Raw genomic sequence first — 13,637 nt, forward strand, 5'->3', positions numbered from 1 at the left:
GGCTTAACTTGCTCCCCTAAGAGACTTTGACCCTAGGGGGAACTGTCAGACCTGAACTCTGCAGGATGGTCTTGCCTTGGAGATGGGGCCACTCCAATCCAAGCAACCCTCAGTTTACTGGCCTCTCCCAGGGCCCCAGCCTGGCCACTCTTTCTTGCAGTACAGTCTCAGTTGTCCAGGGAATACCTCCTAGGGGCCCACATTATAGCTCTTGTGCTGGTAGATCATACCTGACAACAAAGAGCTGCAGCAGAGTGGCCCCTACAGACACACACAAGCCTGCCCATGCCCTTCCCCAACTGCAGCCTCCCTCATGCTGCATTGCCTGCATGCACTCACCCACAGCCATGCCCCAAATTTCTTTGATGGTGAGTGTGTGCACAGGCAGACCTTGGCACACTCCCATCGGCCACACATCGCCATTGCTATTAGAGTGTTGGTGCCCAGAGCCCACCAGCCCCACACACACCAGCACCCCACACCTGCCAGCACCCAAGCCCACAGTGACACTACTGCCTGCCCAAAGTTAGTCACGGAGAACAGTGGACCCACCCCTATCCTGAGCAGCAACTGCCATCTGCATAAATGCACACAGAGAACACACACAGTCCTGCATCCACCAGTACCCCACCACTGTGTTCACATCACCATCAGCATGAACACACAGACACCGTTGGGTCCCCCTGTCACCCCATGCTGTACTGCCATCACCACTGCTGTGAATGCCTGCATGGAGGCCAGCAGCCCACCACTTGCTAGCACTCTGCCACAGCTGACAAGTATGCACCCTGCCATGCTGCCACTGCCACTGATGCTGACACATACAAATGAGGATGGATCCCACGGCCACCACACTGGGTAACACATTGGCTGGCACCACTCATTGGAATATTGTGACTGGCAGGCTGGGAGCACCTCAGCCCTTCCAGTGCAACAGGTTCGTAACCTCAAGGAACCAGAGAACAAAGCTGGGGCCCAATACCAGTCCCCTAGAGTTACAACATGCATTCCAGGAGTCCTAAGCTGTGCTTTGGGCCCCTAAAATCTTCCAGAAATGAAGCCAGTCAATTGAAACTACCTTATATCACAATCAAACCTCCAAGGTCACCAAATAGAATAAAAGAAAAATAACCTATCCAAGGGACAGCAACTTCAAAGTTTGAAGGAACATCAGCCCACAGAGATGAGAAAGAACCAGGATAAGAACTCTGCCAACTGAGAAAGCCAGAGTGCCTTCTTTCCTCCAAATGACCATATAGTTCTCCAGCAAGTGTTCTTAACTGGGCTGAGATGTCTAAAATCACAGAAATAGAATTCAGAATATGGATAGGAAGGAAGATTATTGAAGTTCAGGAGAACATCGAAACTCAATCCAAGGAAACTAAGAAACACAATAAAGTAATACAGGAGCTGACAGACAAAATAGCCAGTATAGAAAAAAATTTAACCAACCTGATAGAGCTGCAAAACACACTACAAGAATTTTATAATGCAGTTGCAAGTATTAATAGAAAAACCGACCAAGTTGAGGAAAGAATCTCAGAGCTTGAAGACTACTTGTATGAAATAAGACATTACACAAGAATAAAGAATAAAAGAAATAAAAGAATGAATAAAATCTCCAAAAAATATGAGATTATTTAAGAGACCAAATCTATGACACACTGGTATCCCTGAAAGAGATGGGGAGAATGGAAGCAATGTGGAAAATGTATTTCAGGATATCATCCATGAGAACTTCAACCTAGCTAAGAGGCCAACATTCAAATTCAGGAAATGCGGAGAACATCTACAAGATAATTCACAAGAAGATCACCTCAAGACACATAATCTTCAGATTCTCCAAGGTTGAAATGAAGGAAAAAATGTTAAAGGCAGCTAGAGAAAAAGGACAGGTCACCCACAAAGGGAAGCTCAACGGACTAAAAGAGGGCCTCCCAGCAGAAACCCTACAAGCCAGAAGAGATTGGGGGCCTATATTCAACCTTCTTAAAGAAAAGAAATTCCAGCCAAGAATTTCATATCCAGCCAAACTAAGCTTCGTAAGTGAAGGAGAAATAAGACCCTTTTCAGAAAAACAAATGCTGAGGGAATTTGTTACCAATAGACCTGCCTTATAAGAGCTCCTGAAAGAAGCACTACATATATAAAGGAAATACCATTAGCAGCCACTACGAAAACACACTGAAGTACACAGACCAATGACACTATAAAGTAATCACACAAGCAAGTCTGCGTAATAACCAGCTAACAACACGACAACAGGACCAATTCCACACATATCAATACTAACCTTGAATCTAAATAAGCTAAATGCCCTCAATTAAAAGGCACAGAGTAGCAAGTTGGATAAAGAAGCACAACCTATTGGTAGGCTCTTTTCAAGAGGCCCATCTTACATGCAGTGACATACATAGCCTCAAAATAAAGGGGTAAAGAAAAATGTATCAAGAAAATGGAAAACAGAAAAAACCAGGAGTTATAATCCTAGTTTTTGATGAAACAGACCTTAAACCAACAAAGGTCAAAAAAGACAAAGAAGTACATTACATAATGATAGACAGTTCAATTCAACAAGAAGATAGAACTATCCTAAATATATATGCACCCAACACAGGAGCACTCAGATTCATAAACAAGTTTTTAGCAACATTCAAAGAGACTTAGACTCCTAGGAAACTTCAATATCCCACTGGCACTATTAAATACATCATCAGTGCAGAACATTAACAAGATATTTAGGACCTGAACTCAGCACTGGACCAAGTGAATATGATAGACATCTACAGAACACTCCACTAGAAAAACAACAGAATATATATTCTTCTCATCGCCACATGGCACATAATCTAAAATCAACCACACAATTGGACGTTAAAAACATCTTCAGCAGACACAAAATAAATGAAATCATACCAACCATTCTCTCAGACCACAGTGCAATAAAATTAGAAGTCAAGACTAAGAAAATAACTCAAAACCATATAATTATATGCAAATTAAACAACCTGCTCCTGAATGGCTTTTGGGTAAATAATGAAATTAAGGCAGAAATCAATTTCTTTGAAACTAGTAAGAGCAAAGATCTAAAATATCAGAATCTCTGGAACACAGCTAACACAATGTTAAAGTGGGCATTTACAGTACTAATTTGTCCACATTGGGTGGATCATGAGATCAGGAGTTCAAGACCAGCCTGGCCAACATGGTGAAACCCCGTCTCTACTAAAAATACAAAAATTAGCTGGACATAATGGTGCATTCCTGTAATCCCAGCTACTCAGGAGGCTGAGGCAGGAGAATTGCTTGAACAGGACCTGGGAGGTGGAGGTTGCAGTGAGCCGAAATCGTGCCATGCACTCCAGCCTGGGCTACAGAGTGAGACTCTGTTAAAACAAAAAAAAAAAGAAAAAAGAAAAAAAAAAAAGAAAAAAAAAAAGGAAAGACAAAAAACAGAAAGACTTCAAAATAACAACCTAATATTACAACAAAAAGAACTAGTGATGCAAGAGCCATCCAACCCCAAAGCTAGCAGGAGACAAGAAATAACAAAAATCAGAGCTGAACTGAAAGAGACTGAGACCTATGAAAACCATTCAAAAGATCAACAAACTCAGGAGCTGGCTTTTTGAAAAAAATAATAATAAAATAGACCACTAGTTAGACTAACAAAGGAGAAAAGAAAGAAGATTCAAATTAACACAACTATAACTGGTAAAGGGAATGTTATCCCTGACCCCACAGAAATACAAATAACCATCAGAAGCTACTATGAACACCTCTGTGAACACAAACTAGAAAATCTATAAGAAATGGATAAATTCCTGCACACATACACCTTCCCAAGACTAACCCAGGAAGAAATTGAATCTGTTAATAGACCAATAATGACACGCAAAATTGAATCAGTCTACCAACCAAAAAATGCCCAGGATGAATTCACAGCCAAATTCTACCAGATGAATAAAGAAGGACTTGGTACCATTCCTACTGAAACTAAAAAAAATTGAGGAAGGACTCCTCCCTAACTCTTTTTATGAGGCCAGCATCATCCTGATATCAAAACCTGGCAGAGACACAACAAAAAAAGAAAACTTCAGGCCAATATCCCCGATGAACATTGATGCAAAAACATGCAACAGTATACTGACAAACTGAATCCAGCAGCACATCAAAAAGATAATCCAATATGATCAAGTAGGCTTAATTCCTGAGATGCAAGTTTGGTTCAACATATGTAAATCATAAACGTGATGCATCATATAGACAGAACTAAAGACAAAAACCACATGATTATCTTAATAGGTGAAGAAATGGCTTTTGATAAAATTCAACATCCCTTCATGCTAAAAACTCTCAATAAACTAGGTATTGATGAAACATATCTCAAAATAATGAAATCCATCTATTACAAACCTACAGTCAACATCATACTGAATGGGCAAAAGCTGCAATCATTGCCCTTGAAAACTAGCACAAGACAAGGGTGCCCACTCCCACCACTCCTATCCAACATAGTATTGGAAGTCCTGGCCAGGGCAATCAGGAAAAAGAAAGAAATAAAGGCATCCAATAGTAAGAAAGGGGGTTGAACTGTTTCTGTTTGCAGACAGCATGATTTTATATCTAGAAAACCCCATAGCTTCAATCAAAAAGCTCCTTCTGCTAATAAGCAACTTCAAAAGTTTCAGGATACAAAATCAACGTAATCACTAGCATTCCTGTACCCCAACAACAGCCAAGCTGAGAGCCAAATCAGGAATTCAATCCCATTCATAATTGCCACAAAAAGAATAAAATGCCAAGGAATACAGCTAACCAGGGAGGTGAAAGACCTCTAAAATGAGAATTTCAAAACACTGCTCAGAGAAATCAGAGATGACACAAACAAATTAAAAAAAAAATCCCTGCTTATGGATAGGAAGAATCAGTATCATTAAAATGGTCATACTGCCCAAAGCAAGGCTATTCCTATCAAACTACTAATGACATTTTTCACAGAACTAGGAAAATATTTAAAATTTGTATGGAACCTGAACAGATCCCAAATAGCCAAGACAATCCTAAGCAAAAGGAAAAGAGATAGAGGCATCATGTTATTGGACTTCAAACTATACTACAGAACTACTGTAACTGAAACAGCATGGTAAATAGACAACAGAAACAGATACATAGACCAATGGAACAGAACAGAACAGAGAACCCGGAAATAAGGACACACACCTACAATTATTTGATCTTCAACAAAGCTGACAAAAATAAGCAATGAGGAAAGGAGTCCCTATTCAATAAATGGTGCTGGGATAACTGGCTACCCATATGGAGAAGATTAAAACTGGACTATTTCCTTTCACCATATACAGAAATTAACTCAAGATGGATTAAAAACTAATGTAAAACCCAAAACTATAAAAACCCTAGAAGAAAATCAAGGCAATACTATTCAGGAGGTAGGCATGAGCAAAGATTTCATGATGAAAACATCAAAAACAATAGCATCAAAAACAAAAATTGACAAATGGGATCCAATTAAACTAAACAGCTCTGCACAGCAAAAGAAACTATCATCAGAATGAACATAAAATCTACAGAATGGGAAAACATTTTGCAGTCTATTCATCTGACAAAGTTCAATATCCAGAATTGACAAGAAACTTAAACAAATTTATAAGAATAAAACAACCCATTAAAAAGTGGCCAAAGGACATGAACAACCACTTATCAAAAGAAGACATGCATATAGCCAACAAGCATATGAAAAAAGAAAAGCTCAGTATCACTGATCATTAGGGAAATGCAAATCAAAACCGCAAAGAAATACTATCTCACATCAGTCAGAATGGCTATTGTTAAAAAGTCAAAAAATAACAGATGCTGGCAAGGTTGCAGAGAAAAAGGAATGCTTATACACTGTTGGTGGGAGTGTAAATTAGTTCAACCATTGTAAAAACAGAACTACAATTTGAAATCCCAATACTAGGTATATACCTAAAAGAATGTAAATCATTCTATCATAAAGATGCACGCAAGTGTATGTTCACTGCAGCACTATTCACAATAGCAAGGACATGGAATCAACCTAAATGCCCGTCAATGGTAGACTGAATATATAAAATGTGGTACATGTACACCATAGAATACTATGCAGCCACAAAAAAAATGAGATCACGTCTTTTACAGGAACATGCTTGGAGCTGGAGACCATTATCCTCAGCAAACTAATGCAGGAATAGAAAACCAAATACTACATGTTCTCACTTATAAGTGTGAGCTAAATAATGAGAACACATGGACACAAGAAGGGAACAGCAGGCACTGGGGCCTACTTGAGGGTGGAGGGTGGAAGGATGGAGAGGATCAGAAAAAGTAACCATTGAATACTGGACTTAGTATCAGGGTAATAAAATAATCTGTACAACAAACTCCCATGACATGAGTTTATCTATGTAACAAACCTATACATGTACCCCTAAACCTCAGATAAAAGATTTTTTTAAAAAACCCAATTATCTAAAAGAAACCCTCTCCCTTTTTTACTCTCCCCCTATATTTTGAATTTTTTATGTCACAATTTACATATTTTAATATTACATATCTCTGCAATTATTGTAGTTATCATTTTAATAGTTTCCTCTTTTAACCTTCATACTAGAGATATAATTAAATTACAGATCACCATTATAATATTAGAGTATTCTTAATTTGACTATGTACTTTTGCCAGTCAGTTTTATACTTTCAGATGTTTTTATATTAATAGTGCCCTTTCCTTACAGCTCGAAGAACTTCTTTTGGCATTTCTTGTAAGACAGGTCTGGTGGTAGTGAACTTCCTCAGGTTTTGTTTGTCTGGGAAAATCTTCATCTCCCCTTCGTTTCTGGAGGATAGCTTTGTGGGATACAGCATCCTTGCTTGGCATTTATTTCTCTTCAACACTTTGAATATATCATCCCACTAGCCTGTAAGGTTTCTGCTAAATAGTCTCCTGCTAGACATATTTGATGTCCCTTGTATGTTATTTTCTTCATTTATCTTCCTGCTCTCAGGCTCCTCTTTTGGTCTTTAAGCTTTGATGGTTTGATTATAACATGCCATGGGGTACCATATGCCTTGGGGTAGGAGTAGTCTTGTTTATTTGAATCAGGTTTTTGACCTTTCTTTACCTGAACATTTATTTTTCTCCAGGTTTTGAAGGTTTTCTGCTATTATTTCTTTAAATAAATTTTCCACCCCCTTTGTCTTTCTCTATTCCCTTTTTAACCCAAAATAACTCAGACATTTGCTCTTTTGATGCTGCACATAAATCCTGTAAGCTTTCTTTATTCCCTTTCATTCGTTTTTCTTTTTTCTCCTTTAACTATGTATTTTCAACAACCTGTCTACAAGTTCACAGATCCTTCCACTTAATTAATTCTGCTCTAGATGCTCTCTCTTGCATTTTTCATTTTGTTTATTGGATCTTTAAGCTCCAGAATTTCAGTTTATTTATTTATTTTTATTATTTCAGTCTCTCTGTTAAATTGTTCAGTGTGGTCATTTACTGTTTTCCTAATTTTGTTTAATTGTTTATCTGTAGTTTATTGAAGTTTGCTGGGCTTCATTAAAATAGTATTTTTAATCTATGTCGGGTGGTTCATACATCTCCATCTTTTTGGGATTGGTCACAGGAACTTTATTTTGTCACTTTGATATTGGTCTTTATTTTGTTTTGTTTTTTCATATTTCTCTGATTGTTCTTGATTCTTGTGGCCATGCATAGGTGTCTGCACATTGAAGAAGTACTTATTTCTGTCTTCACAGTTTGGTTTTGTCTGGGAATGTCCTTCACAGAATGCCTGTGATTGCAGAGATTCTGGGTAGGCCTCTAGCATGTTTGCTAAGTCTGTGATCACTGCAACTGTTACAGTGCTAGGGAGTACCCTAAGCCCAGGACTGCCATGGTTGGCACAGTGCTGAGTTGGAATTATCTGGCTGCTGAGACTGGCATAGCATGGGACACAGCCAAAGTCCACAGCTGCTGAGGCCTGCCTGCTGCCGAAGTCTTTCTGAGATCCAAGGCCATTGTAGTCAGTCAGCTGTGGTACAGTCCAGAGACTGAATCCATTTCACGGGGACTATGGGTTCCCACCTGACACTGGGGCTCGGTCCATGGGTATGACTGCATTTAGGGACGATGAGGGTCTGCCTGTGCTTTATTTTTCTGTGGTAGTCTCAGTGTTGGGGGCCAAGGCAAAGTTCGATGCTCACTTTCCTCTCTTTCTCCTAAGGGAATGGTATCTCTCTGTGTGCTGTGCTGCCTGGGATTGGGAAACAGATGACGCAGGTAATATAAAACTTTCCTTCCACCCTCTTCAGTGTGTCTTTTCTTATTACTATGCTATAGCCATATAGCTCTTGTACAGATATTTTTGTGCGTGGATAGTTGTTTAAGTGGATGCTTCTGCAGGACAATGATTGCTGAAGAGTTCTATTCTGCCATCCTGCTCTGTCCTTTCAAATACTTCTTTGAAAATCAGATTAGGTAATAAATTTAGTAGAAAGTGAAATCTTCTACATACATGGGGCAGAGAGGGAGAAAAATCTAGTTATTTAAGAGAATGAAATCTTACAAGAATTAAAATAAATTTCAATAGTAACTTTTAAAGGACTTCTCAGACTTAAATTGTTGCTTTATTTTCACCAAAACCCTTTGGTATAGCACCAGAACAGAATGTACAGATGGGTGCCTAATGTGTGTTTTTAATGAGATTTATATTAAAGATGATAAATATGCTATTTTGTGAAAACACATGGGATAGGTACTAAAGCGTGGCAAGAGGTGTTTTAAACAATTATTAGCAATTTAAATAGTAATCTCAAGGACAATTTAAAATTTATGTTTTTATTATTGTGTAAAAAGGATTTAAAGGCAAAAGTGAAGACAGTGTCATCTCTCTACAAGGACACAGATGTGCATGTGTTTTCTTTTGCTTTTTTGTAAAGAAGTCATGGATTTTTGCAAACTCCAAAAAGGTTTAAAATGCTTATTCTACAAAAAAGTTTGACATATTGAGCTTGAAAAGTAGCTCATTCCTAGACAAGTGGGTTTAATATGAATAAATATTTGTGACTCAATGCTCACTTAAGCTTGTAACAAAATGTGGAAGTAACTAAATATTATTGCAAGTTTTGCTGTGGTGTATTACAGTAGAGCCTCATGCAAGCCAAGATTAATACATTAGGTAAAATAATTTAAATTCCATGAAATTGATTTGATTAACAAGTTTTTCAGTACTAATATTATGAAAATTGATAATAATGAAAAATATGAAGTCAGTACCTTGGACTTTGAATCTTACAGGACATGCCTTAGGGCTTGTTCTGTTAGCCATAGAACTTCACCAACTACTTAATTGCCTCTACACAAAACATAGCAAAAGAATTGGAAACATGTGAGTCCATGTATTCATTCATTCATTTGAACATTCAGTTATTCATTTATTTAAAATCCATTCATGGCTGGGTACAATGGCTCAGGCATGTAATCCCAGCACTTTGGGAGGCTGAGGCGGGCAGATCACAAGGTCAGGAGATTGAGACCATCCTTGCTAATACGGTGAAACCCTCTCTCTACTGAAAATACAAAAAAATTAGCTGGGTACGGGGACGGGTGCCTGTAATCCCAGCTACTCAGGAGGCTGAGGCAGGAGAATCATTTGAACACGAGAGGCGGAGGTTGCAGTGAACTGAGATCATGCCACTGCACTCCAGTCTGGGCAACATGGCGAGACTCCTGTCTCAATTAAAAAAAAAAAAAATCCATTCATTCAACAAATATTTCTTGAATACCTCCTATATATCGGGGGGTTTTTTTTCCCCAATTTGTTTATTTTTTTCCTAATTTTTTTTTTATTATTATACTTTAAGTTCTAGCGTACATGTGTACAACGTGCAGGTTTGTTACATAGGTATACATAATGCCATGTTGGTTTGCTGCACCCACTAACTCATCATTTTCATTAGGTATTTCTCTTAATGCTAGCCCCTATCGCATGACATGCCCCTGTGTATGATATTCCTCGCTCTGTGTCCAAGTGTTCTCATTGTTCAGTTCCCACCTATGAGTGAGAACATGTGGTGTTTGGTTTTCTGTCCTTGTGATAGTTTGCTGAGAATGATGGTTTCCAGCTTCATTCATGTCCCTGAAAATGACATGCATTCATCCTGTTTAATGGCTGCACAGTATTCCAAGGTGTATATGTGCCACATTTTCTTAATCCAGTCTATCATTGATGGATATTTGGGTTAGTTCAAAGTCTTTGCTATTGTGAATAGTGCCACAATAAACATACATGTGCATGTGTCTTTATAGTAGCATGATTTATAATCCTTTGGATATATACCCAGTAATGGGATGGCTGGGTCAAATGATATTTCTCGTTCTAGATCCTTGAGGGGTCACCACACTGTCTTCCACAATCGTTGAACTAATTTACACTCCCACCAACAGTGTAAAAGCATTTCTATTTCTCCATATCCTCTCCAGCATCTGTTGTTTCCTGACTTTTTAATGATCACCATTCTAACTGGCGTGAGATGGTATCTCATTGTGGTTTTGATTTGCATTTCTTTGATGACCTATGATGATGAGCATTTTTTTCCTTCATTTTATATCTGTTGGCTGCATAAATGTCTTCTTTTGAGAAGTGTCTGTTCATATCCTTTGCCAACTTTTAGATGGGGCTGTTTGTTTTTTTCTTGTAAATTCGTTTAAGTTCTTTGTAGATTCTGGATATTAGTCCTTTGTCAGATGGGTAGATTGGAAAAATCTTCACCGATTCTGTAGGTTGCCTGTTCACTCTGATGATAGTTTCTTTTGCTGTGCAGAAGCTCTTTAGTTTAATTAGATCCCATTGTCTGTTTTGGTTTTTGTTGCCATTGCTTTTGGTGTTGTAGTCATGAAGTATTTGCCCATACCTATGTCATGAATGGTATTGCCTAAGTTTTCTTCTAGAGTTTTTAGGGTTGTAGGTCTTACATTTAAGTCTTTAATCCATCTTGAATTAATTTTTGTATAAGGTGTAAGGAATGGATACAGTTTCAGCTTTCTACACATGGCTAGCCAGTTTTCCCAGTACCATTTGTTAAATAGGAAATTATTTCCCCATTTCTTGTTTTATTTTCAGGTTTGTCAAAGATCAGATGGTTGTAGATGTGTGGCATTATTTCTGAGGCCTCTGTTCTGTTCCATTGGTCTATATCTCTGTTTTGGTACCAGTACCATGCTCTTTCGGTTACTGTAGACTTGTAGTACAGTTTGAAGTCAGGTAGCGTGATGCCTCCAGCTTTGTTCTTTTGACTTAGGATTGTCTTGGCAATGCAGGGTCTTTTTTGGTTCCATATGAACTTTAAAGCAGTTTTTTCCAATTCTGTGAAGAAAGTCATTGGTAGCATAATGGGGATGGCATTGAATCTATAGATTACCTTGGGCAGTATGGCCATTTTCACGATATTGATTCTTCCTATCCATGAGCATGGAATGTTCTTCCATTTGTTAGTGTCGTCTTTTATTTCATTGAGCTGTGGTTTGCAGTTCTCCTTGAAGAGGTCCTTCACATGCCTTGTTAGTTGGATTCCTAGGTGTTTTATTCTCTTTGTAGCAATTGTGAATGAGAATTCACTCATGATTTGGCTCTCTGTTTGTCTGTTATTGGTGTTTAGGAATGTTTGAGATTTTTGCACATTGATTTAGTATCCTGAGACTTGGCTGAAGTTACTTATCAGCTTAAGGAGATTTTGGGCTGAGACAATGGGGTTTTCTGAACAGACAATCATATCAACTGCAAACAGAGACAATTTGACTTCCTCTTTTCCTAATTGAATACCCTTTATTTCTTTCCCTTACCTTATTGCCCTGGCCAGAACTTCCAACACCATGTTAAATAGGAGTGGAAAGAGAGGGCATCCTTGTCTTGTACCGGTTTTCAAAGGGAATGCTTCCAGTTTTTGCCCATTCAGTATAATATTGGCTGTGGGTTTGTCATAAATAACTCTTATTATTTTGAGATATATTCCATCAATACTTAGTTTATTGAGAGTTTTTAGCATGAAGGGCTGTTGAATTTTGTCGAAGGCCTCTTCTGCATCTATTGAGATAATCATGTGGTTTTTGTCATTGATTCTGTTTATGTGATTTATTATGTTTATTGATTTGCATATGTTGAACCAGCCTTGCATCCCAGGTATGAAGACGACTGACTTGATTGTGGTGGATAAGTTTCTTCATGTGCTGCTGGATTCAGTTTGCCAGTATTTTATTAAGGAATTTTGCATGAATGTTCATCAGGGATATTGGCCTGAAGTTTTCTTTTTATGTTGTATCTCTGCCAGGTTTTGGTATCAGGATGATGCTGGTCTCATAAAATGAGTTAGGGAGGATTCCCTCTTTTTCTTTTGATTGGAATAGTTTCAGAAGGAATGGGACCAGCTCCTCTTTGTACCTCTGGTAGAATTCTGCTGTGAATCTGTCTGGTCCTGGACTTTTCTTGGTTGGTAGGCTATTAATTATTGCCTCAATTTCAGAGCCTGTTATTGGTCTATTCAGAGATTCAACTTCTTTCTGGTTTAGTCTTGGGAGGGTATATGTATCCAGGAATTTATCCATTTCTTCTAGATTTTCTAGTTTATTTGTGTAGAGGTGTTTATAATATTCTCTGATGGTAGTTTGTATTTCTGTGAGATCAGTTGTGATATCCCATTTATCATTTTTATTGCATCTATTTGATTCTTCTCTCTTTTCTTCTTTATTAGTCTTGTTAGCAGTCTATTTGGTTGATCTTTTCAAAAAACTAGCTCCTGGATTCACTGATTTTTTTTGAAGGGTTTTTTATGTCTCTATCTCCTTTCATTCTGCTCTGATCATAGTTATTTCTTGCCTTCTGCTAGCTTTTGAATTTGTTTGCTCTTGCTTCTCTAGTTGTTTTAATTGTGATGTTAGGTGTCAATTTTAGATCCTTCCTGCTTTCTCTTGTGGTCATTTAGTGCTATAAATTTCCCTCTACACATTGCTCTAAATGTGTCCCAGAGATTCTACTATGTTGTGTCTTTGTTCTCATTGGTTTCAAAGAACATCTTTATTTCTTCCTTCATTTTGGTATTTACCCAGTAGTCATTCAGGAGCAGGTTGTTTAGTTTCCATGCAGTTGTGTGGTTTTCAGTGAGTTACTTAATCCTGAGTTCTAATTTGATTGCACTGTTGTCTGAGAAACAGTTTGTTGTGATTTCTGGTCTTTTACATTTGCTGAGGAGTGCTTTACTTCCAACTATGTGGTCCATTTTAGAATAAGTGTGATGTGGTGCTGAGAAGAATGTATATTCTGTTGATTTGGGGTGGAGAGGTCTGTAGATGTCTATTAGGTCCACTTGGTGCAGTGCTGAGTTCAAGTTCTGGATATCCTTGTTAACCTTCTGTCTCATTGATCTGTCTAATACTGACATTTGGGTATTAAAGTCCCCCATTATTATTGTGTGGGAGTCTAAATCTCTTTGTAGGTCTCTAAAGACTTGCTTTATGAATCTGGTTGCTCCTGTATTGGGTGCATATATATTTAGGATAGTTAGCTCTTCTTGTTTAATTGATTCCTTTACCATTATGTAATG

Source organism: Macaca nemestrina, chromosome 2, assembly GCF_043159975.1.
Source record: "Macaca nemestrina isolate mMacNem1 chromosome 2, mMacNem.hap1, whole genome shotgun sequence".
Classification (NCBI taxonomy): Eukaryota; Metazoa; Chordata; class Mammalia; order Primates; family Cercopithecidae; genus Macaca; species Macaca nemestrina.